General features: G+C 43.7%; 1 long non-coding RNA gene and 1 pseudogene across 1 annotated transcript in view; one reads left to right on the forward strand and one right to left on the reverse strand.

Moving 5' to 3' along the window:
* The window catches only part of LOC110589391, a 41,485-nt gene extending 24,207 nt beyond the window's left edge, over positions 1 to 17,278 (reverse strand). The window contains exon 1 of the long non-coding RNA XR_002480886.1: positions 17,243 to 17,278. This is a non-coding gene — a long non-coding RNA (uncharacterized LOC110589391). The remainder of the gene's footprint in view (positions 1 to 17,242) is intronic.
* On the forward strand, positions 6,905 to 7,775 carry LOC110589380 (annotated as a pseudogene).
* Positions 17,279 to 24,829: the final 7,551 nt, after the last annotated feature.

The raw sequence follows: 24,829 nt of genomic DNA on the forward strand, positions 1-24,829 counted from the left end.
TTCTTTCTTTCTTTCTTTCTTTCTTTCTTTCTTTCTTTCTTTCTTTCCTTCCTTCCTTCCTTCCTTCCTTCCTTCCTTCCTTCTTTCTTTCTTTCTCTCTCTTTCTCTCTCTCGCTCTTTCTCTCTTTCTTTTTTAAATGATGTGTTTGAGTAGGTTATATCACCCAAGACCTTCATGCCGGGATAGTAAAGAGATATGACAACATATTTATGATGAAAAGAGGGTTGTTGGCACGGACCACTGTTGACAGTCGCTGCTGCAAGACTTGCCCTTTAAAGTGTTTAACGTTCCGCGCTCTCAAAGGAAGGTCCAGCACTGGTATGTGTGCAGTGGTCTGAGCCTCCTCGGGAACAAGATATAAAAAAACAAAACCAAAACCCCCAACCCGGCCTGCTGGCCTGCTAGCGCCCGAACCCCACCGGGCTCGCTCCCCCGGAGGGCGCGGTCTCTGGGTCTTCGCCCCCCCCCCCCCCCCCCCCCCCCCCCCGCGCGGGCACAGGCTCGGCCCCCAGCGGCCTGCGGAGGCCCGGGCCCCAGAGCTCGGCCGCGCTCGCGTCCCAAGTCCAGGCCTGGCCGCAGACCCAGCCACCCGCGCCCTCCGCAGCCAACGCCCCTCCGTTAGGGCCGCTGTGGCCCCTGACTTCCTATTATTAATGTTTTTTAAAAGAAAAAAAATGTAAATCATTACTCAGCTCAGCTCAGTCACTAGGCAAACTGTGTTTAATAAATTAGCCTAATCTATTCCGCAAGTGGTTTGTGAGTGCAGTGTTTCCTCCAGTTAGGGAAAACATTTATATTCTCTCTGCCCTGCGCTCCTAGGCGCCCGGAGCCCCTTCTCGGGCGGGCGCAGGGGGACGGCTCGCGCGCGGGTGCTCTCTGCACGTCGCCCGCGAGCAGCCCGCCTCGAGCCCCCGGGCCGGCGGCCGGGAGGGCAGTTAGTGGCCGCGTGGCTCTGTCGCCCTTGGGCCCCTGGCAGCCGCCCGGGGCGCTGGTACCCGGCCTGCTTCCTCGCGGCCCAGATCCCCACCCCGCGCACATTCCACTCTTCCAAAGGGGACTCTTTAACAGCTCCCCATGAAATAATAATTCATTATGTCACCAGGAGGGAAGAAAGGGAGTGTAAGTGTCTTGATGGGATTAGAGGAAACCCCCGCAGAGATGATTTAGGGGCCGTGATAATTCATTTAATAGGGGCCTGGGGCAAATTGCTAGACAGGGAAATGGAACTGAACCAGCCTAGAAAGGGCGCACGACAAGGCTGTGTGGGAGAGCGGGCTTCATTAGCAATATTTAAGAGATTTCATTTAAGAATGAGTCATAAAATGCAGTACCATTTTATCCACCTGGTTTGGTGGCCTTTAGCTTTCCTCTGCATGAATATTAAATTTGAAATGGCACTACGGCAACACATTTTGGAAAGTGTTCTTTGGGCTGTTATTTGTATGGTTGGTTTAGTTTCTCATTTGTTAACCTTTTAAAATGAATATCATTGAAAATGGATAACTGTACAACCAGAACTCGCAAAGATTAGGGGGAATGTAATGCTTCAGAATAGGTTGTTACTAAACTAGGTAAAGGATTTAAGTTTTTATTGATCCAAACACAAAAGGCATAGGGAGTGAGTCAGTAAATGGCAAATTACTTTGACAATTCCCAATTTTCATGCAGATTTTGTGAAGCTGCCCCATTCAAAGCCACCACCAGCAGCCTGCAGGAGACCACAAAGCAGTGAACACAGATGCACTTGCCCACAGACACCCTGAAAAGTCAAACACGCTTCAGGAAAATACTTCCAGAGAGTGTTTTCTTGGACAGATAATACTCCATTTTGTTTCCAAAAGGCAAAGACAAACTCTAGTTTGATTGTAAAACATTTTCTTCAAATGTAGATTTTTATCTATTGGAGATGGGTGGGTTGGTAGGGGGGTATTGCTTGAGATTTTACAAACCCAAGAAGTTTAAATGTGGAAATGCAGTGCTTCTAATTACAAGTATAATGAAAAAAAAAATTTTTTTTTTCTCTTTTAGTGTGTTATTTCCTGTTTGGTTTCAGTGGCTACTTTCCCACATACATAAGCCATTAAATCAGAGAGCCCCAGCCAGGAAGCATTTTAGCAAATACACAACCTTCACTACATTGTGTCCCACACATTTGTGTGGCCTAAAGCTCTTCCCTCCAAAAGTCTTATATCTGCAAAAAAAAAGCAATAACTTTGATCCTCTCCTTTTTAATAGTAAAAATAGTTCTTCCAGATATGTTGCATCCAGTTTTTTCTTTAATCAAAGCTGCATTCTGTTATTTTAACAAAACAACTGGCAGGTCTCTATTCACAGAGCTGCTCTAGCCACATAGGATACATAAGATGCATAATTAATACGTCCTTTAAACGACTTTCTTAATCAAAAAAGACACTAACTATATGTAAAATTATTCACTTACATATATTGGCTTGTGTAATTTTCCACAATGACAGTAAAATTGGTAGCTAAATATATTTTTATATATAACAAAACTTAGCAAATGTGTTTTGTAAGGCATGCATGGTGAGGATAGTATTAATATTTGTGTTCCTCCTGTTTATATTCCACCATCTCCTAGTAAAGAGGTTATATTTTACACAGAGTTGTAAACGACTTTGAAATATAGTAAGAGGATCTGTTTCATATAAAATAAAGTTCACTAATGTACTATGTAGTCAGTCTCCGGACAAAGACATTTAAGGTTGTGAGTTTCCTGACTGAGCCTCTTCCCAGTCCTAGGACTCCTGGCTTTTCTCAGGGTGTCCCTTTAGAGAAAAGCATTCAGGACTGGCCATGGTCAAAGGTGGACCAAGTTCTGAGAAGGCAGTTCCTCTTGGACTTAAGAACTTCCATTCTTTCCCTCCCCTTGTGAAAAGTCATTCTCAGCCTGACTAAGGGAACCCAAAATAGGAAATCTGTTTGCAACATCTTTTTTTGCTTTTCTGAAATAGGATGTAGCAGAGAGCCAGAAAGCAAAGCTGCTCCAGGAAATGGGTATGCACATATACCCAAACATAGTGAGCCTTGGCATAACCAAGCATTTAAACGATACACAGGTTTAAACAGCTTCAAGCACAGTGGACAATCTGGGGGAACCTACTGTGCGCAGATGCAGGGATGGGGGACTGCAAATGGAGACACTGTTTTCGGTCTTCTGGGAGCCCAGCTTCCACACACAGGCATCAGCAAGCACAAAGCCACAGGCCTTCCGACAAAGGGGGCAGGAATGTGACATTATGCACATAACCAAATGCTTTCTCAAAGACTGAGGTGTCGTGGACAAGATATTTGAAACCAAGAAAACTAGGAATTGGGTGGGCAAGGAAATATGAATACCTTTAAGTCCCATTTTCCTAATAATAAATTCCAGGGTTTCTTTGCTTTAAATCAATCAATAAATAAAGGTGAAGAAAATGCAGAGCTAATTATTCAAGTTATCTTCCCTTTATTAAAAATATCAATCTTTAAGGTACTAAATACTATGTCTGAGGACCACACAATTTTAAACAAGAAAAGCCTTTCTGTGAATGACCCAGAAGCCCTTGGAAACAGCAGAGACGCCTCTACACCCCTCGTGTACCTCCCTCAGAGCAACCGTGGACCCTACGGCCATGACAAATCGCAGGAGAGCGCTGCTGTGGAAAGCTGAGAGCACTCTTGTTTCAGTCATGTGGGTGAAAGACATTGAATTTAATTAAAATAAGTTTATACTATAAACTGGCCTAAGCTTTGTGGAAAGTAATTTAGCAATATGCATCAAAGGCCTTAAAAATGTTCACTTCATTTACTCTAATAATTCTATCTCTGGGACTAGTTTCTAGGGAGATCATCTGAAATGCAAACAAAGACATCAGTAAAAACATGTTTATCTTTAATATTTAGAGTAATAGGATAAAACTAAAACCACCTAAACACCCAAAAATAGGAAATAGTGAACTAATACAATGGAATTTAATAAATCCATATTCAATTTTATAGGATGCTCTGAACTGTGTAAAACAATACAGAGAAGAGAAATGTTAACACGATTATCTCTGGGTAGTGGGAATATGTGTTTTCCCCCCATATTTTGTAAGTTTCCTATAATGAGGATGTATTGCTTTTCTAATAGACAGCTTTTTATGTAACAGACCAATGTTATACAGGTGCAGGAACACACAAGATTCACTTATTCTTTCAATGTTTATAACACAATAAGCTGACAGGCAAAGCAGAAATCTCAGAGTCAAAACAAAACTAACATCAGTTAATTAGATGTTTTTCCCTTAAATGACCGCATAAAAATAATTCATGTCAAGCAATGCCTAGCTACATGTTTTCCTCTTTATCTAATAAATAAACTTCATGTCTAGTTATCATTGTGATTTTCTTTGGTGGACATACATAGGTAGAAAATGTTCCATGTTTTAGTTAGAAAAATCAAGCTTTCAGGGGGCCAGTCCACATCTCATCATGATCATCCCCAGTTCACACTTGCCACTTGGGGTACCCTTATCTCTTTATTATTGACACAAATACTAGCAAGTGGCAAATTTGCAAGGACATCTGCTTTCAGGCAGGCCATTGCATTATCTGCAAAAATCTGTTTTCAGCAGCCGACTCTCCAGAAATTTGACCCCTTGGCTCTTTTCTTCCTTTTTTTTTAAACGAGGTCGAGTGGCTGTCCCTGTAGCACCGTCAGTATATTCAATAAAAATCAAGTATATCTTGTGTTTGAAACATACATTATAAATAGATGTATAGATGGAGCAGATACTGAGAAAAGAAATGGTAAAGATTATGAATATTAAGATTTATATTAATCTATAAGCCTATTAAAGTACAGTAAAACCTGTCCTTCAGACCACCTTTTTAAAGATATCACCTCCCTGATGGGACCACTAAATTTCGGGCCAAATTATTTTCCCATAAAGAACAATGAAAAGAAAATGATTATATTAAGACTACTTCTACTATGGTTTCTTTTCATTGTTCCGCCAAAAATGATTCCAAACAGTAAAATAACATTGATTTTGACCTTGTTAATGAACCTGAAGAACTTCATGGAATACTCAAACACCGATTTCCATTTTTAACAGGAAAAAACCGGACCCTCTGCCTCACATTGTCGAAAACACCAGCAGCAGGTAGGGATAATTTCATTGGTATTCGGCAGATGTAGCTTATCTTGATATCGCTAATGTTCCGTAAGGTTTGTCATGTGGATTTTTCTTTGTGCCAAAAGCTGGAGATGATTGTGTGATTTGTAAAATATTGAAGAAGCCTTCAAACTGCGAGGTTTATTGTATTTCTTTTTGGAAACAAGGATTCTCACATACGATATTACTGAAGCGATTTTCAGTTTTCCAAAATGCCACTCTCTCCCGGGGAACAACTTTCTCTCCTTTGGCCTGCAAGGACTCCCTGTGGCTTTGACCGGCTTTTCTTCTAAACAAAGCTGCCATGCCATCCATCCTCCCTGAGCCCCCCTTGAGCTGGACCCTGGTTCTCTTAATCAGGTTCTCCCTCAGCTCGCTCACGCCAGTCCAAATGCCCGAGGCCCTCCCCACCCCTGTGTTGGACTTCCAAGGCATATTCCCTAACTGTTTAAGTCTCTGGAATTGCTTTTCTATGCAGTCTACCAAGAACACAACATGATGGTTTTGTTCATGTCTCCTCCAATATCCATCTATTTAAATAGGGCTTTTTAAACAATGCATAGAAAGAAGGATTAGTCAGGTGTCGATATCCTTTCAATGACTCATATGAGCACACCTTAAAGTTCTCCAATAAAAGGTAAACAGGTGAACAACAACTGCATGTTTTCAGGCCTCTTTGGGGGCCTCTGCGAGACCCCACAGGCTTGAGGGCAGGAACGCAGTCCGGTGTGTGTCCCTGTGCCTGGCTTGGAGCCCAGGGCCTGCGGTCATCAGTTCCCAGCAAGCCAGTGTGGAACTTAACGAAGTTCCCGCTCACGCCATCCATCTTGCCCTCATTCTTCAGCGAGAGGCCCCTGGACAGTCACCAGCACAGAATCACAGTCTCTTGGTGCTGAAAGGGGCCTTGGAACACACTGGTCCAGCCCAGCCTTCACATCTTAGAGACTGTTACTGAGGTCTTTTTTTTTTTTTTTAAAGATTTGATTTATTTATTTCACAGAGAGACACAGTGAGAGAGGGAACACAAGCAGGGGGAGTCGGGGAGGGAGAAGCAGGCTTCCCGCGGAGCAGGGAGCCCGATGCGGGGCTTGATCCCAGGACCCTGGGACCATGACCTGAGCCAAAGGCAGACGCTTAACGACTGAGCCACCCAGGGGCCCTGTTACTGAGGTCTTGACAGAAGACATGCCTCAAGTGGTGTCAATACACATAGCCATGAACCTCATGGGTGAAAATCACAGGTGCTTATTTCTGTTCCTACAAAGAAGAGCCCCATGAAGAAGAAGAAAAACAAGGAAGAGGAGGAGACGATTTTAGTTGATAGCTTATAGTAATACGCATCCAGCTCTGTGATGTGAGCTCAAAAATCAACTATAAATATTCACAACTTAATCCTTCAAATGCCAGCGTGTCATAACAATAAATTTTCTTTTTTTAAGCAGGATTTGTTTTTTTTTTCAGTGTGAGATGGAGACAGTAAGACATAGTGGACAGAGAGTGAGATGTGGCATTTAGTAACTTGAGTATGAATCCCAGCTGTACCATTTGCTAGCTGTGTGACCTTGGGCAAGTCACTTACCCTCTCTCTGCGCCTCAGCTTCTTCATCTGTAAAATGGGCACAATAATACCATCCGTCTCCCCAGGTCATTCGAAGAGCGAAGGAGATAATAGATGTCAAGCATTGTGTGAGGCAAAAGTAAATTATTTGTCGGCTTGAAAATGAACTCCGCTCTTTCCCATCTCGCAAGATGGCGGGCGAAAAAGCTGAGAAGCCGGATACTAAGGAGAAGAAACCTGAAGCTAAGAAGGCTGATGCCGGTGGCAAGGCTAAGAAGGGTAACCCCAAGGCTAAAACGCCAAAGAAGGGGAAGCCCCACTGCAGCCGAAACCTGTACTTGTCAGAGGAATTGGCAGATATTCCCGATTGGCTATGTATTCCAGAAAGGCCATGTACAAGAGGAAGTATTCGGCAGCTAAATCCAGGGTTGAAAAGAAAAAGAAGGAGAAAGTTCTTGCTACTGTCACAAAACCAGTTGGTGGTGACAAGAACGGTGGTACCCGAGTGGTTAAACTTCGCAAAATGCCCAGGTATTACCCTACTGAAGATGTGCCTCGAAAGCAGTTGAGCCACGGCAAAAAACCTTTCAGTCAGCACGTGAGAAAGCTGTGAGCTAGTATCACTCCCGGGACCATTTTGATCATCCTCACTGGGCGCCACAGAGGCAAGAGGGTAGTTTTCCTGAAGCAACTGGGCAGTGGCTTGCTACTTGTGACCGAACCGCTGTCCCTCAATCGAGTTCCTCTGCGTAGAACACACCAGAAATTCGTCATTGCTACTTCTACCAAAATTGATATCAGCAGTGTGAAAATCCCTAAACATCTCACTGATGCTTACTTCAAGAAGAAGACGCTGTGCAAGCCCAGACACCAGGAGGGTGAGATCTTCGACACCGAGAAAGAGAAATACGAGATTACAGAGCAGCGCAAGGTTGATCAGAAAGCTGTGGACTCGCATATTCTGCCAAAGATCAAAGCTGTTCCTCAGCTTCAGGACTACCTCCGCTCTGTGTTTTCTCTCACAAACGGAGTTTACCCTCACCAATTGGTGTTCTAAATTTCTTACAAAGAACGTAATTAAATAACTGATCCATTTCAAAAAAAAAAAAGGAAAGAAAATGAACTCCAAAGCCCATGCATATGAAGAAAAGAAAGCACATGTGAAGAGGATGCACACACTCATTTCACTTAGACATTCTCTCTCTCTTTTAAACACGCTAACCGGGTGAGGAGATGTGTGATGAAACAGACACCTGGGTCTGAATCCTGCTGGAGCCAGAGAGGACACCCCACCAACTCTTCCTGCACCATCACGTTGAAACTGTCACTGCTTCTCCTCTCCCCCAGTGGTGGGAGGGGGTACCCAGAACTAGCCTGGGCTCTCTCCGCCCTCCTCCCCAGCGGTCTTCTTTGCTTTCGCTGACACTGAGGGGATACTTTGCATGTACATGTATTCACTCAACAAACATTTGCTGAAGGGTTACTCTGTGCTAAGCACTGGGCTAGGAGTTCAAGAAGGGAGCAACGATGTACTGTCCTTCTGAGGGGGACCCTGTTATGCATTTCTGGAGATGTCTTTTGTTTGCTTTTGCGCGTACCTTATGCTAACATTAGCCAAAGCATCTTCCCCTCTCCAGGGGCCAGAGGCCTGACATAACGCTGGGCACCTACTCAAGGTGCCAGAGGTACTCATGAAATCAGAGAGTCTTAGAGCTTCTTAGTTGGAAGCTACCCACAGGGGCCTATCTCATCTGTCTGGAGTCATGTAGGGCTGCTCAGCGTGGTGACCCAGGAATATTCTAGAAGATGGCTAGACGTCCTTTCCAGTCTGGAGAGTCTAGGCAGAGCAGAGAGAACCGGGGTGGCCCAGCCAACAGGCTCTCTGGAGAGTCCAAGGATCTGAAGCGATGTGAGCTGCCACGGGTTCGTGCCCCAGGCGGTGTCTGCCAACACCATCACATCAGCATCAAGTTCACTCACGGCTTTGTTAAGTGCTTTGGGATTTCTCAAGTATAAAAGGTGCTATATAAAATCAATCACAGGAAACTCGGTGGCTGGCAGCTCCGAACAGCTACAGTAAGCGATGTCCACTCAATCAATAGTCCCTCACTGAGAAGGGGAAAGTATACCATTAAAAAGATGTGCTCTTAGAAAAACTTCCCTTAAGTAAAAAAAAAAAAAAAAAAAAACCAACCTTACAGAGAGTATACAGAAAGCACGCATTATACTGTTCCTCCAAGAGCAATAGTAAACATGATGGAAAGAGTTGCTTACTGCTTACCAAATACTTTTGCTTTCATTTTAACCATGCAAGAACACAAACTAACACTGAGTCTGAGAAAGCCTATAGGCCCCATGCAGGAAACGCCTATTAGATTTTCCAATCCGGACAACATGAAAATGAAATTAGCTCCCTGACACTGGGGTAGAAAAAAGTAATTTCTAAAAAGAGCTAGCCAAAGAGCACTGTGCATGTTTGCAACACAGTATGCTGTCTGCCTTTAATTATGTTTGAGTAGGAAAATGTTTATGAACTGGGCTCCTTGCACCATCTTTTTTTTTTTTTTAAAGATTTTATTTATTTGAGACAGAGAGAATGAGAGAGAGAGAGCACATGAGAGCGGGGAGGGTCAGAGGCAGAAGCAGGCTCCCCGCCGAGCAGGGAGCCCGATGCGGGACTCGATCCCGGGACTCCAGGATCATGACCTGAGCCGAAGGCAGTCACCCAACCAACTGAGCCACCCAGGCGCCCCTCCTTGCACCATCTTGAAAGCATATTGATTCAGGATATTTGGGAATTTCATTTTATTTCAGAAGGTAAAAATGTCCAAAAAAAATCATGTTACCATATACACAAACTCATGGTATTTCTTAAAGACATGACATAGTAGTTTAAATAGGAGAAAAAATCAGGGAGAAGATATCTTACAATATTTTTAATCCACAAACTATTTTTTGTTAATTACCAAAAAGTATTGTGGCAGAGAGAGAGAGAGAGAGAGAGAGAGGAAGGCAAACAGTGGTGACTGCTGACGTTCTCCCGAGCACCTGCATCTAGAGAGTATGCCTATGAAGTACTCCCATGGTCTAAAGGGGTATTTTACATCAGTCATCAGTGTCTCTTCAGGTCTTTTCCTCAAACTGCAATATTAGAGTTCAAACTGCTACAGCAGAAGTGATTAAAAACCTCACATTTACAAGACAATGTGTAGGTCCTTCGTACAAGCTTCATACAAGTTTTAAACTCAAGGGCACAAGAGCTCCCTGGGGGGGGGGGGTCTACTGGGTATTGACTTTGTGGGCTCACAGACCCCACCTTAATAAATTGTGTGCCTACACCCTTAATTGCCAATTAGGAGGCTCTGCTACATGGCTGGTGGACAGTGATTTGCCCAAGGTCACCCACTGGGTGCTCGGAGCGCCTGGACCATACAAACCCATGCCTCCCACACATCACACAGCTGGGCTCTTTTCCCTTCACTACCTGGTCCTTCTCTCTGAGACGGTTTTGATTACAGTGCCTCCCCAGCTGTTCACCAAGAACAAATGATGTCCCCTTCATGGATAATTCCAGAATTGCTTCACCCTCTTCCTTCCTTTTACAGAGTTCTGTACAATAATTTCAGTCTAGGAAATGAAAATCATGTTTGTTGTGCCAAGTTATAAACCTAGCACTGGTTATTTTGATGATGACTGGTTTTGAAATTCTCAAGAACTCAGATTGGGGGAGGTGTGTGGACTGGGTCAGTATACATCAGACTCCAAGGCTTACAGCCCCATTGGTGGGGCAACCTTAGATTTCAGCAGTTTCCTTAAAGTGAACATATTTCCCAGAGTCTGACCACCTTGCCAGAAATTTCAGATTAGATCTAGATTTAAATAGTCATACTCAAAATTCTGGGTGACTTATTTTTTCTTGGTTGACATAATTTATGTCAGTTTACTCAACTCTCTTAAAACCTAGCCACACCAATCAGGTGGAAGCTTCATAATTCAGACATATCCTGAAGTCTGTACACCAAAGGCAATCACTGAAACTCCAAGAGTGATTCATATATAAATAAATCTGTAAGTCTTCAACAGAATTATTTAAAAACCTACCAAATATTCCTTGGTGGTAACCCATCATACTAGGAGCCAGGGAGAGCCGTGGGGAAGTATGACAAACTTCATTCTGTCTGGAGTTCTCGTCCTAGGTTCTCCATGAAATATTTTATTAAGTAATGATAAAATCAACGTTTTTTAAAGATTTTATTTATTTATTTGAGTGAGAGAGAGCGAGCATGAGCTCGGTGAGGGGAGAGGGAGAAGCAGACTCCCCGCCGAAGAGGGAGCCCGATGTGGGGCTCGATCCTGGGACTCCCAGATCATGACCTGAGCTGAAGGCAGACACTCAACCGACTGAGCCACCCAGGCGCCCCAAAATCAACTCCTTTGAGTCTTGTTTTTTCTTCCCTGTAGAGTCTGAAGGAGGCCAAAAGTCCCAAAGTAGAAAGACTGGGCAATAAAAGGAGGAGAAAACTGGCAGAGGAATAATATAAACTTAGCCTCAAATAACTGACATATAGCAACTCTTTCAAACACTGAAAACTTCTTTAAATTTTTAATTCTGTTTCAAAATTTCCAGATAAATTAGCAAAGAATAATACCAACTTTCAATTATTTCTTAGTAATTAAAAAAATGAGTTTTTATACACCAGAAAAGTTGTAATGTTTAAATGCCAAAATAACTAAAATTGACAAGTATGACAAAAACATTTGAATTTTTCTCCTATGCTTACAATGTCTATGGCTTGATTGGAATAATAATGTATATGAGGAATATGTGGAAGATTTAGTTATGCATGTGTGTGACACTGAGCAAGACATTTAACTTTCTGGGCCTCAGTTTTCCCATCTGCAAATAGGGCTGTAAAGAGGGTTTGATGGTCTCTAAATTTCCTTCTGCTTCTAGGAAGCCACAAAACAAGATCTACGAAGCGTAATAATTCGGATGAACTAAATGTTTCCTGGGTGAATTCCAATCTTTATCATGACAATATATATTATTAATCTTTTCAGAAAACTTAATATCTACTTACGATATTTTGGTTAGGTAGTGTTGTTCTAATGAGGACCATTAACTTAAATTTCATGTCCAGTCAGCAGCAGCTTGGATGAACTTACAGTTCTATGCCCGGATTAAACATACATTGAAATCATTCAGCACATTGTTAGTAAATGGAATTGCGATTTCCTTATTGCAGATCCAGCTTTATGATTTTCTCACAGCAAATGGATTCAAAGAAATCTCAGGGTCTGCAACTTCTAGAATATGTTTTGCCATCCTTCTCTGCAGTCGAGGCAGGGAATGGGCTTTCTGCAGCCAGCTACTGAAATTTTCAATAGTGAAAATTTATTTGACTCTGTTATCCAAATATGCAGATAGCCAGATCACTGTTTTCTGAAAACATATTAAATGGAGTGGCACAGAAGGCTGGCGATGGCAGCGAAAATGGCAATTTCGGACAATTCAAGATCTATAGCCAGGTCACAACTCTTTCATAGCTTCCCTATAAAAATCCCAGCCTCTAAAAGGGAAGGCTTTCGTGATGCAAGGGAAATAAGTAGGAGCTGTACCAAAGTACATTATATTGTGACACAAAAAGCATAAATCATGTGTGTATGAAAATCATAAGCCCTAAGCTTTAGAGAGAGTTGTGCAATTGACAATCAAATGGAGCTTAAAAGGAATTACGAGGTTTTCAACTAAAGTCTTGAAATAAAGAAAGTAATATTTTACGGCAAAAAATTGCAAATGTCAAGTTTAAATCATAAGACTTTGCACCATTGAGCTACTAGCTAGTTCTATAGCTTCTTCAGTCCTTAACACAGGGAAAGACCAACTTTCATGCTCAATAAAACTTAAGAACTTTAGAAATACATTTAGGAACATAATTCATGTATTTGTGACTTTTTCCCTCCCTAAATGGCTAATTGTAGAAGAAAAATGAGTGAGCATAAGAACTTCCTGGATGGTAACCTATTCCACCATTTGCTTTGGGCTGTTATGAGTTCTTGTGTTTTTAAAATAGGGCTGCCACCAGGTTGGTCATTTAAAGAGAAAGGAGGGTCCAGGGAATATGGAAGGCTGTCCTCCTTTTCCCCTTCAGCCACATCTAGCTCTTGCTCTGGAAGACTCCAGGGCCAACTGAGCTACCAGCAGCCAACCAACCACCAGCCCCCATGAAAAGCTGGAACCCAGCTGCCCAATTTGGTTGCTCCTGTCCAAAGCCAGACAGGTGGCAACCCAGATTGAATCTGTTGTTGTGGGAATGATTTGATTCACAAACAGGGTTATTAAATTTTATATGGAGACCCAGGCGAAAGTCACAAGATCCTGGAGAGAAAGACCTGATTCACATAAATTTGTCTTAATAGCTGTGAATTCGGGAGCATAAAGCAGAAAAAAAAAATTAATGGACAGGCATTGCACCTCCTCCGTCTGCCTGCTCCCCTCCACTCCCAGGCACATAATATGCCCCCCCCCACACACACACATAGATCAACAACCTGCCACGACTCCATCCAGCCCTTCGCAGGAGGAGCCCGACACATTGATCCAAGCCCGTTTTGACATATAAACTCCAATTTGGCCCCAAGTCACTGTGAGTGGACACTGCCACCAACGACTCTGACACTAGGTTATTTGTTGTTGCTGTTCGCTGTCCCTGTTTGCACATTAATCCAGTGACAATTAGGTGTCAGCGAGCGTTGTTTCTGCTTAGCTGATAGCCTTGGGCTCTGCGCTTGAAGCCCTAATCAGGAGTGTAAACTCTGCTATATTTCAATTTGGAGAAGCGCTCTTCCGCTAAGAGGCCCCTGGCACTGCGATAAATAAAACGCCTATTTACTCTATTGCCACACTTAGACATCTAATGCACTTACTACCAGCCCCCTAATCATAGCCTACAGTTAAAACCGCCTATAAATCACTCCGCTCTCATCCTGCACATTAGTGAAGCCATTTCCCCCAAACCCCACAATGAGCACTGTTTCCTTTTCTTGTTAGTCAAAAGCTAGATGATTTTTATTAGGTTAAAGATGAGTTCACAGATGGTAAATCGCGTGGAGAGAAATGAGCTGGAGAGTTACACCTAGTCAGCGCGGGACACGGCGCCGGGCCGAGGGCGGGATGTGGTTCTTGAACCCGGGCGGCGGGACTCAGAAGCGCGGCCAGACCGGAGCCCCCACCCCGCCTGCGCGCGCACCGCGCCTCTGGCCCCGCAGCCTCGGCCCGCAGACGCGCCCCCCATCCCCCGCGCCCGTCCCCGCGCCCTGGGGCGCCCAGCCGAGGCTGCGGCCTGGCTTGGGGACTCCGCACCCGGACGGGGTGGGCTTGGTCCGGCGTCCTCCTCCCAGAACTGCCCGCACCCCCTAAAAATGTAAAAGCAGCCCCATCCGCCTTGATCTCGCTGTGCACGTTTCCCATCGACGCCTGCTCCGAGGCGAGACCCGCTGGAGGCCCCGGGGCCCCGGGGGACCACGCGCAACAAAAGCTCGGCCGGCAGCCCCTGCTCCTCGCCTTCCTTTTCAATTCTCCCCCGATCTCAGGTGGAATTAGGAGGATTAAAGCGGCGAGTAAATGAGGCGAGTGTGCAAAATGACTCTTTTCTGAACCAAACGGCATGCTCCGTGCTGGGGAAATGAGATGCACATTTAAATCTCATCCATCCACCGCCTGCGGCCACCGCCATGTACCTGCCTACTTAGCCCAAGGGTTAATTAATTGAGGCTTCAATGCACTATTGCAAGAGCATTATTGCATTTGATACTCTACATCTGTGATTTAAAACTCTTTCAGTCCCTTGTCAGCAAGGGAGGGTTTTTAACTAGGAAATTAGCATTCAGATAAGGGAACGCTCTATTTGCTTCTGAAAGGAAGGAAATATTAAGGATGCTGGTGCACAAACCGGGCTGTCATATCCTGTCCCATCCTGGAGGGAGCGCGAGGGCCCGGCTCCCCCGGGAGCGGAGGCGACCCGGGCCGGCCTCGTGCAAGGACCGCCCAGCGCGAGGGGCGGGCAGGAGGGGGCCGCCGCGGCCAGCGGGACCCCACTCCTCGTAGTCTCCAACCTGCTGGGGCATGTTTGCCCTGCAAAGTCCAATAATATATTTTCTCCCCACTTCTTAGGAGCTGATTCTTCTTAAAATGCATTGCCACGTTACCTCAAACATTGGCTTTCTGACTTCCCTGCGGGGCTCAGACAGAGGAAGTAACCCAGTTTCTTAAGGAAGCCCGAGCAGTAAACATCACAACAGAATTCTAATGACTGAAACAAAATCAGGGACAAGATTGCTGGTGGTGATTATTTATCCTTATGATTTCAAGTACTGGATTCAAGAGCTAAACACACTTTCCCTACTTATAATTCTTCAGCAATTCTAGCATAATTTTACTGCCTGCCCACATTTGTGTGTGTGTGTGTAATGAACTATAGAATAACAAAAAATAGTGGTTGACAAACCAATGTTCTGGACCAGAAACCAGTTAGACTCATGTCATCTAATCATGCTATAATGTCAGATGTTGACACCGTTTTCATGCAAAATGGAGACATCTTTAAGTTCTGGACTCACAGACCTATGAAAAACAAAAGAAAACAAGAACAACAACAAAAAAGAAAACAAATAACCACCTTTGGCATTTGCTAACTATAGATAAACAAATTGCTGGTGGAAAGAAGAATAAAACGTTCCCTTTCTTGAGCTCCTTGTGACCAGGAGAATTTGGAATCCTCAATAGCAAACATTTTGCCAAGTACAAGGAATTGTAATTTCGTCTCTACTGTAGAGAAATGCTTCTCTACAGCATTTCTAATGCTATCGAACCATGGGCCTTAATCACAGGGAAATAAAATCACCTACAGTGGATTTGAGTTGGGATGCCCACATCAACAATCCAATCTGAATGAAGTTCTTTGGAATTTCCATTAATCCGGCCGAAGATTGGGAAATAGATTTGATGGGGTGTGTGTGTGTGTGTGACATCAATATGTTATTTCTAATAATGATCCAAATTCTGTCTTTGGGTACTTCTTACTGAATGACTGAGTATCCAGAGGTCTCCTTTGCAGATGCTAATCATTGCCTGCCTTGCTCAAAATCTACTTTTTACATCTTCTCAGCAGCATTTAAAAAAAAAAAATCAGAAAGAGGTGGTGATATTAAGGAGAAATAATAGTTGGGCTCTGTGTTTGCCTTATGGTTTCTTGGCTATTTCCATTCAAACCTTGAGTCACGATGCCAAATTTGTAAGTTGCTTTGGTCTATTTTGTTCCAAAGGACCAAGTACTCTAACATTGTTATGTACATAACATTTCAAGTGTTTTATATAATACATCAAGTCCATATAACATTGTCTCATTGGTGGCAGTCACCTTTCTGCTACTCCATGCGGAGAGACCAGATATTTTCCATTATTTTAAACCTGTTTGATATAATCCTCCAGAAATAGGAAAACTAGAACTTGGCGTTTCTGTCAGCTTTGTACCACATTTTTCCGACATTGCTCACACTGGTTCATATAGGAAGGCTTTTTCCCCTGACTCCTGGGTGGCCTGCTTTGGGGTCTTCCAAATAAAAGAGCACCGCAGGAAGAGCACACAGCATTTTGGAAGAGGAGAAACACACAAGTAACTCAATAAGCTCTGAAAATGGATCAAATGAAATGGTGAATTTTTGAATCTATATACTTGACAGCTATGCTTGGGAGGATATTCAGTGACACAAATCTCCTGAGATTACTCTGCTCTCACAACAGAAGGAGAGATCTACATGTTTGGAGTGGCTCACAAGCCCGCCTGGATGCCGCTTGGTTTCTGGGAAGAAACATGGAGCTAGGTACTGAAGGCTTGATGATGGTGTACGTAATTTGAGCATCTTTCTTAAGGATGGAGCCAGCAAACTTATACCAGGAAACAGACTCTGTCCAAAATATAATGAAACTAAAAGTGAAAGTGACATTCTCACTAGGAAACGGATACCCAGCAAAAGTTTTCCTCAATAAGGAATGTGAATATCTCAGGCTGCAGAGCATAGATTAGCCACAAGAATTTCTCTAATTCATGAGTCTATTCCTTGCCTCCCCACCCAAATCCCCTCTGGCTCCATCTCTTCCTAGGTCCAGCTGGAAGTTCCCTTTCTAGTTCCCAAACAAAGCACTAAACGACACCCTCAGCTTTCTCTTTTGTGGGGTCAGAGGGGCACAGACTCCTCTTCCCCCAACACCATGATATCCCTGACAGAAGCAAGGACCGTGTGTCATCCTGGAGCCTCCCTACTGCCTCCGCACCGAGGAGTACCCAAAGTAGGCTCTGCACAAATAACTTGCTGGGTCAACTAGTGAAATCTCTTTATAATGCAAAGGACCATTCCAAACCCCTGCAATGCAGTTCTCTTGTACTGAAAAAATTGCTAAAAAGTGAGCCATCGCCTAGGGCTGAGAGACTGTAAGTGCACACTGATGTGTGTAGTGAGACTAACCTGTGGATTCCTGCGGGGCAGCCCAGAGAGGATGCACTGAGGGCCCCTCGGAGCAGCCCATTCCTAGATGGCTGACTTTGGGCAAACTGGAGCGGCAGACTTCCTCATGAGAAATCTGTTGAGCAATGTGGGGATAAAGTAACTATTAGAAGAAGAAAAAGAAGAAGAAGAAGGAGAAGGAGAAGAAGGAGAGGAGGGGGGAGGAGGGGGAGGAGCGGAGGAGGAAGAAACTAGCATCAGTCTTTCTTTATGTAGAAACTTTATGTAGAAACCAGGCTTTCTTTATGCCAACCAAAAGATCCAAAAGGTTCCCTGCCTCTGTTCACTGCTTCGATAGCGGTGACCCACTTCCCTCGTTCAGAAGTGGAAAAGTGTGGGTGAGGGATCCCAACCTACCTCTTCCTCCCATGGGTAGAACGGAAAGAATTCCATCTGTTCCTTTGCTACAGATACATAGGAGACAGGTCAATTCCGGGGGCGGGGGGTGGTCAGCTCCCAGAAGCCCCATCGGTGAGAGCCAAGAGAACACAAATGCAAGAACCACATCAAACTCCTTCTGGAATTCAGAGAGAATGAAACATAAATTATAAACCCAAAGACTAGTACATAAGCAAGTACCTAAGCTGTTCCTGGTATAAAAGGAAGCTCATGATGAAAGGTCTAAGGAATAACACTTTTTAAATAAGGTGTCTTATTTTGATCAATATTGATGGAAAGAGGTGTGAGTAGTTTAAGCAAAGGTGATTTTTTTCAGAGGGGAAAGGGCAGCATATTTGCTTTAAAAGCAATAAAAATCGAATTGAAAAGAGCAGCCACTCAATTAAAGGCTTTCTTTTCCTTAGTAAAGAAAAGCAAACTCACACAGAATCTTCTGTACGAAGGCCATGCTAGGCAGCACGTAAGAAAAGCAGCAGGCATCCTTGGGGATTCAAGATCTCAAGGTTCTTACAGTTGAGACGATCTGGAAAGAGACTATTTCATTAGCCACACCCTCAAAGTTGGCCCTGTTAGCAAGTGTAATAGGACTTTTTTCAGTTTCATAAAATATCTTGATAACTGGAAAGTGCCAGTTAATGGTAGCCTGTTCCAACTATGAATTTCACAAAGATTAATATACCCCTTTAGGTTTCTTAAGATTCTATCAGGAGCCCTCCCTTAGTCTTGGGTGTTTTACAATCTCTGTGGGCATGAAGCTCAACTGAAACTACCATTCAACAGCCTAACTGTCATCTTCATCTTCTTCTGGCATAAAAATACATATTTTTTCCCATAATAAAGATTTTTTATAATAGCAATAAAGTAACTCCAGAGAACATGGTTGTCTTGAGATAGCTTAACTGTGTCTGGTATCTCATAACACCCTGGGGATACAGCAGGCCCATAATACCCCCTTTTGCTGCCATGTCTTTGCTTAATTAAGGAATAAAGCCAAAAGGTCAATGCTGAAGAAAAATGTAAATCTTCAAAACTTTTCATTCTTGACCCAAACTCCGTATCATAAAACCTCAGTTTTCTCTGTTAACAAGGAGCACATCTACCCCATCAGCCAGGGGATACTGGAATACACATTACATCTTTAAAACATGCTTTTGACACCATGAAAATAAATTCCTGACCTCTGGACTTGGAATTATGGTTCTGCCTTCTTAGAGAGAGACCCCCACAAACTATCTGCTTCTCCCCAGTGAATGGAACGCACTAAAGCAGGAGCCACCTCCTTCGTCAAACATGATTTGCCACTGTATTTCAGTGCGTCAAACATTGTGTTGACTCTCATACAACTAGAAGGCGAGAGAGCAAGGTTTGTGTGTGTCGTAAAGAGGGAAAATGAATATGTATATTCATCTCTACGGCTTATTCGTTATTCCATTGCTGCTGTGAATGCAAAATATGTTTTCAGCTCCAATCGTTTTATTAGTTCACTGATTACTGTCCATCATAATGAGCAAGGTGGTTTGGGCACTGGTTTAGTTTACTGGAGATGCAATCTTTTGCAATGGTGGTTTACAGACTGTATCGTAGGTACCACACTCAAAATGGATATTTCTGACCAATGATACTCATTTTAAACAAGAGATGTTCAGTCCCTAAACTGATTTGTTCGCCCTGGTACAAGGAAATAATAAATATTCACTTGCCTTCGAGACTAGAACCTTCCTATCACATGCACAGCTATGCTAATTGGAGGGAAAGTGTTATTCCATTATGAAACTAATTATATGTCATCTGCTTCTCTCTCAGATGAATAAATGGACAGACAGATGCTATGCTGATCAATTAATGTTGTGATAGATCAATCAGTTGATCTGGACTTAGGAAATACGTATTTATGGAAGATAGAGAATGATTTACTTTTTTTCCCAGCAAATATGAGAATTCAAATGTGACTTTATTGTACAGATGGAAACAGATCATAAGCAAAGAATTGCCATTGTATTCTTGCTGTGAAAAAGAAAATTCATCCTTCTTCTTTTGCTTACATATTCAATGGATATTATGGCTCAATAAAAATGGGATGTTTAAATATTTGATAAACATGGGTAGAGAAATACATTGCTAAAACTGCTGGAGTAGCCTGGCAGATTCTCATGGAAACATAAATTAGCTTGTATATAGATGGAACTGAGTGGTAATTCTGGCCTTAAAATTTCCTCTTTCTCTCCTCTCTCTCACTTTTGTTTCTTTTCAACTGTTATCTGATAGGGCTTGGGTTTTCACTGGATGTGTTTCAAACTAGGCAAACTGTCAGCTTCACTAATCAAGTTAAATGAATCTCACACTAGTGCCTAGACATTTGCAGGCTTCTCTTAGCTATCATCCAGTGGAAGCAAAGAGAGGGGGGGGTCTCAAGCTCTGTTGATTTCACATCATTAACACACTCCTCCTATCAGTCTGAAAGTCAAGTTTGGGGCATCAGTAGTAGACCCAGATGCAGCTGCCCAGGCTCTGCCCTCTTGACTAAATCAGGTTGGCACAGGTGGGGAGATAAGAGTGAGGAGGAACGGGGGGCTGAGAATCACTACATTTTTAAAAGCATTTCAGATGATTTTTACCCATACTGAAATCTAAAGATGCTGATTTAAGCCATCAGGTCTCCCCTTAAATGAGAGCAAGACTCTTGCAATCTGTGTTCTAGCCATCACTTGTTTGCTAGTGTATTAGTTGCTTATAGGTGCTGTAGCAAATTACCACAGATTTAGTGTCTTAGACCAAAACAAATTTATTCTCTTATAGTTGTGGAGGTCAGAAGTCCGAATCAGTTTCACCGGGTTCAAATGGAGGTGTTGGCAGGGTCATAATCTAAGGGAGAATCTGTTCCTTGCCTCTTCTGGCTGTTAGAGCTATATTCTTCTTACTCCTTGGCTCGTGGCCTCTTCTTCCATCTCCCAGGTCTTCTTTGACTTTACTGCACTCTGTTTGTCACACGGGCATCTTCTCTTCTGTGTCAAATCTCCTTTTGTTTCCCTCTTATAAGGACGTTTACGATTGGCCCACCAGGATAATCCAGGACAATAACCCCATCTCAAGATCCTCAACTGAATTGCATCTGCAAACGCTTTTTTACCACATGAAGCAACTTTTATGGGTTCCAAGGATTAGGACATGGGTATCTTTGGGAGCCATTACTCAGCCTACCATGCCTAGTCTTGACAATTTCTTTTTTTTCTTTTTAAAGATTTATTTATTTATTTTAGAGAGTGTGCGCACATGTGCATGCGAGTGAGGAGAGGGGCAGAGGGAGAGGGAGAGAAAGAATCCTCATGCAGTGTCCCCTCTGAGCATGGAGCCCGATGTGGGGTTTGATCCCAGGACCCCAAGATCATGACCTGAACTGAAATTAAGAGCCGGCCGCTCAACGGACTGAGCCACCCAGGCATCCTGACAATATTTTTTTTTAAGTCAGAATTACCAAGGTATAACTTACACATAATAAGTTTACCCATTTAAAGTATACAGTTTGATGAGTTTTGACAAGAGTACACAGTTGTATAGCTACTACCACAATCAAGATATAGAACATGTCCATTAGCCCGAAAACTTCCCTTGTGCCTCATTATAGGAATCAGTTTTCTGTCCCTATAAGTTTGCCTTTTCTAGAATATCATATAAGTGGAATCATTCAGTATATATAGTCTTTTGTGTATTCTGGCTTCTTTCATTTAGAATGATTTTTCTGAGATACATCCATATTGCTGTGTGTTGTTAATTCATTCCTGTTTATTGCTACATGGAATTCCATTGAATGGATATACCACAATTTCCAAATTCATTCAGCAGTTAACGATGTTTGGGTTGTTTTCTCTTTGGGTCCCTTATGAATAAAGGTGCTATAAACATTTGCTTGTAGATCTTTGCATGGACCTGTTTTTATTTCTCTTGAGCAAATACCTAAGAAAGAGTTGATGGATTGTGTGATAAGTATGTGTTTAGCATCTGAAGAAACAGTTGAGCAGTTTTCCAAAGTAGGTGGATGATTTTGCATTCTTATTAGCGGGGTATGAGAAAATTCCAGTTCCTCTATATCCTCACCAACACTTGATGTGGTCTTTCTTTTTAATTTTAGCAATTCCAGTAGTGAGATCTCATTTCAATTTTAATTTGCATTTCCCTGATACTCAATGGTGTTGAACACATTTTCATGTACCAGTTGACTATTTGTTTATCTTCTTTGGTGAAGTGTCTTTCCATTTTTTTTCTTTTTTTTGGCCCCTTTTTAATTGGTTTGTTGGTCTTATTATTGAATTGTCAGAGTTCTTTACTCATTCTACACACAAGTCCTTTTTCAGATGTGTTAGGCAAACATTTCCCTTCACCTGTGGCTTATCTTTTCACTTATTAACATCAATTATATTTTTAAGTTGGGAATTGGGGTTAAAAAAATCCACTTAAAGTGAACTCATAATACAAAACTTTAGACAGGAAAGCTTTTAAAAAGTGAAACTAAATTAACTTATATACATTTTTGAGACCTCAATTTTGATCTTAAAATTATTTACCTGAGAAAGTCATCTGGATTCCAGTCTCCTGGACTCCTGTTTTAAATTTCCTGCTATATGAGTGGAAAATTCCCTTTATTCAACTGTAATTTTCATGGGGCACAAAATAGCATTTGTTATTCTCTCAACATTTGGCTCCGTAGCAATTGTAAAATGCTAATCACAGTGCTGAGCTGACATTCCTCGGCGACATTGGCATACTGCAAAAGGTGTTTGGCAGGATCTGGGACTATACATATTGAAGTTGTTTATTTATTTTTGTTTAAGAAACAGACAGACAAGTTAATTTCACCTCCATTTGGGACACAGAAAAGAATCAATGTTTGACAAATAGAAAAACACAAAATTGGTAAAGGGAAAAAATTGTATTTTCAAGCTTCTAAGATGGAATTAGAAACAGAAGACAGAGAAAGAGAGAGAGAGGGAGGAAAGTTATACAAAAGACTAGAGAGTGCCCCTCTTAAAATTGCCTCAGCCTTCTACTTGAAATTCTTGCTTCTTGAAAGTTCCCTGGGTGAAGATTCTGTCACATGCTAAGAGCACAAAGCAACTACAAAATACCTGGCTGGCATTTTCAATGACTGGGCACTGTTTTAAAAACATTCTATGACTTGAGAGTTGGGGTGAGAGTTGGGAAAATTGGAATGTACAAATTGCTTCCTGCTAGAAATACACCCTTGTTTGAAGAAGGTTTCACAGGGCAGAGCCATATCTTAACACCCTGAACCTCAACACTGTCTGTCTCCCCGGGGGGTAGAAATGCCTAAGTAGTTCTGAAAACCAGAACCCAGTTCCCTGAGGTCAGGGCACCCAGATCAGAACGGGAGTTGGGGGGGCGGTGCATCACCCCATCTTGGTAGAGAGAGCAGGGAGAACAGAACAAATCCTGCGGGGGGCGGGGGGGGGGGGGGGGAAGGGGGAGCGGGGACACCTGCCCCACCACTGCTGAAATGGGGCCCTGGAGAGAAATGTTATCAAACCATCTAATTCTGCCCTCCTGTCAGCTTGACAGGGACTTGGACTGCACAACTGGCCCAGAGCTGATTACCTTCAGGTGCGGTTAGGTCGAGTTAAAAATTCCATTAGCAGTGCACAGGCACTGGGAACGAGGTTTCACAGGGGTGGGCTTTTTCTACTTAACAGGGAAGAAATGGCTTCTCGTTTTACAGCGATCGCAGGGAGAGGGCTCTGGTTCGTTTACATTCTACCAGGGGAAGCGCCAGGCTCCAGCGGCCTGGAGGCAGAGGCCAGGAGGCAAAGGGGGAACACACTTTTCCGAGAGAAAACAGGCTGGCCGGCTGACCCCCAGCGGCGGCGCCAGACGGGGGAGGCCGGGCCTCCTTGGAGCAGCCTCGCCATGGAGTCCCCCCTCCACCTTCTACCACCCCCCATCCCCCGACCCCCCGCCCCCCGCCGCCTCTCACCCCGCCCCCACCTCCGCTCTGCCGGCAGCCTAATTGTTTTTCATTTCCTCATAATAAGCCCCCTCCTTCACCCTAAACCAAACGCTGAAACATTGCCCTCTATTTACCAAGCTCCAAGGCGCCCAATAAAGGTGAGTGCTATTTGCTACTCTCTGCCTTGCTTTTAATTTTATTCCAGAAGAAAATCAATTAGACCGTCAGCATCCCATCCTCCTTCTTTGAGGCTTTTGGGCTTGAATAGCTCATAGAAGTACTTCCCCTGGCCCCAGTATTTCATAAATGCTTGATTGTAAGGGTTTTAAAAGCAAAAAGAAAAACAAGAGGAGACAAGCGGACAGGCAACTTCAGAACAAAACTGGGCATCTGAAAGGACTCTTTGGGTTGAGCTGTTGTTGCGCCCAGGCAGCCTCCTGTGTTGCTGACAGTGTTTAACCGTCAGGGCTTATACTCCCTGCTTCTCCCCTCATCTGCACACTTAAGCTGTTCATTAGCTCAGAATGGGGCCTCCTGGCAGCGCGAGGGACCAACACAGCAGCCGGGGGGCTCTTTCGCCCACGTACTGGTTGTCTTGGGCCTTCCTGGGAGCCCTCCCCAGCTCCCGTCTTCCCGGCCCCAGTTTCAGGGGAGGGTGAGGCCCCAGCAGCCAGCGACAGCAGCCCCCGTGGGAATGTCTGGGGGCAGAAAATGGAGAGGGCCGGAGCCCCAAGCCGGCACTGAGCAAACACCTTCTGGGGCTTCCCACCGACCTCATCGTCAGCCTGGCATTCTGGGGCTTCCATCGATCTCTCAGATATTGGCGTGATGGTTTGCACACTTAGCAGCACCATTGATCAAAATGTGGCTGAGGCGCTCTGAAGGGTTCACGTATCAGGTGCGCTAAGGTACAAGGGCGGAGGGCTACCCATGCTGGGTGGGCATAATGGAGGTCCTTAACACATTTGGAAAAGGCCAACGGAGGGCCTCGGTGCTGAGGACTGCAAAAAAGTCATCATGGAGAGCCACTGACCTTCTTCTGGGCTGTTCCCGGATAAGTACCTGTTTTTGTGTCTTATTCTCTCAAAGAGATAAGGAACCCCCGAAGTCAGGGAACTTGCGGTCCTCGTTGCCGTACATCTGTCTCAAGGTGTTTGGTGCATGTTGCTAGGACGAGGGAAGTCGTGGTGGGA

Source organism: Neomonachus schauinslandi, chromosome 7 (genome assembly GCF_002201575.2).
Source record: "Neomonachus schauinslandi chromosome 7, ASM220157v2, whole genome shotgun sequence".
NCBI classification, from domain to species: domain Eukaryota; kingdom Metazoa; phylum Chordata; class Mammalia; order Carnivora; family Phocidae; genus Neomonachus; species Neomonachus schauinslandi.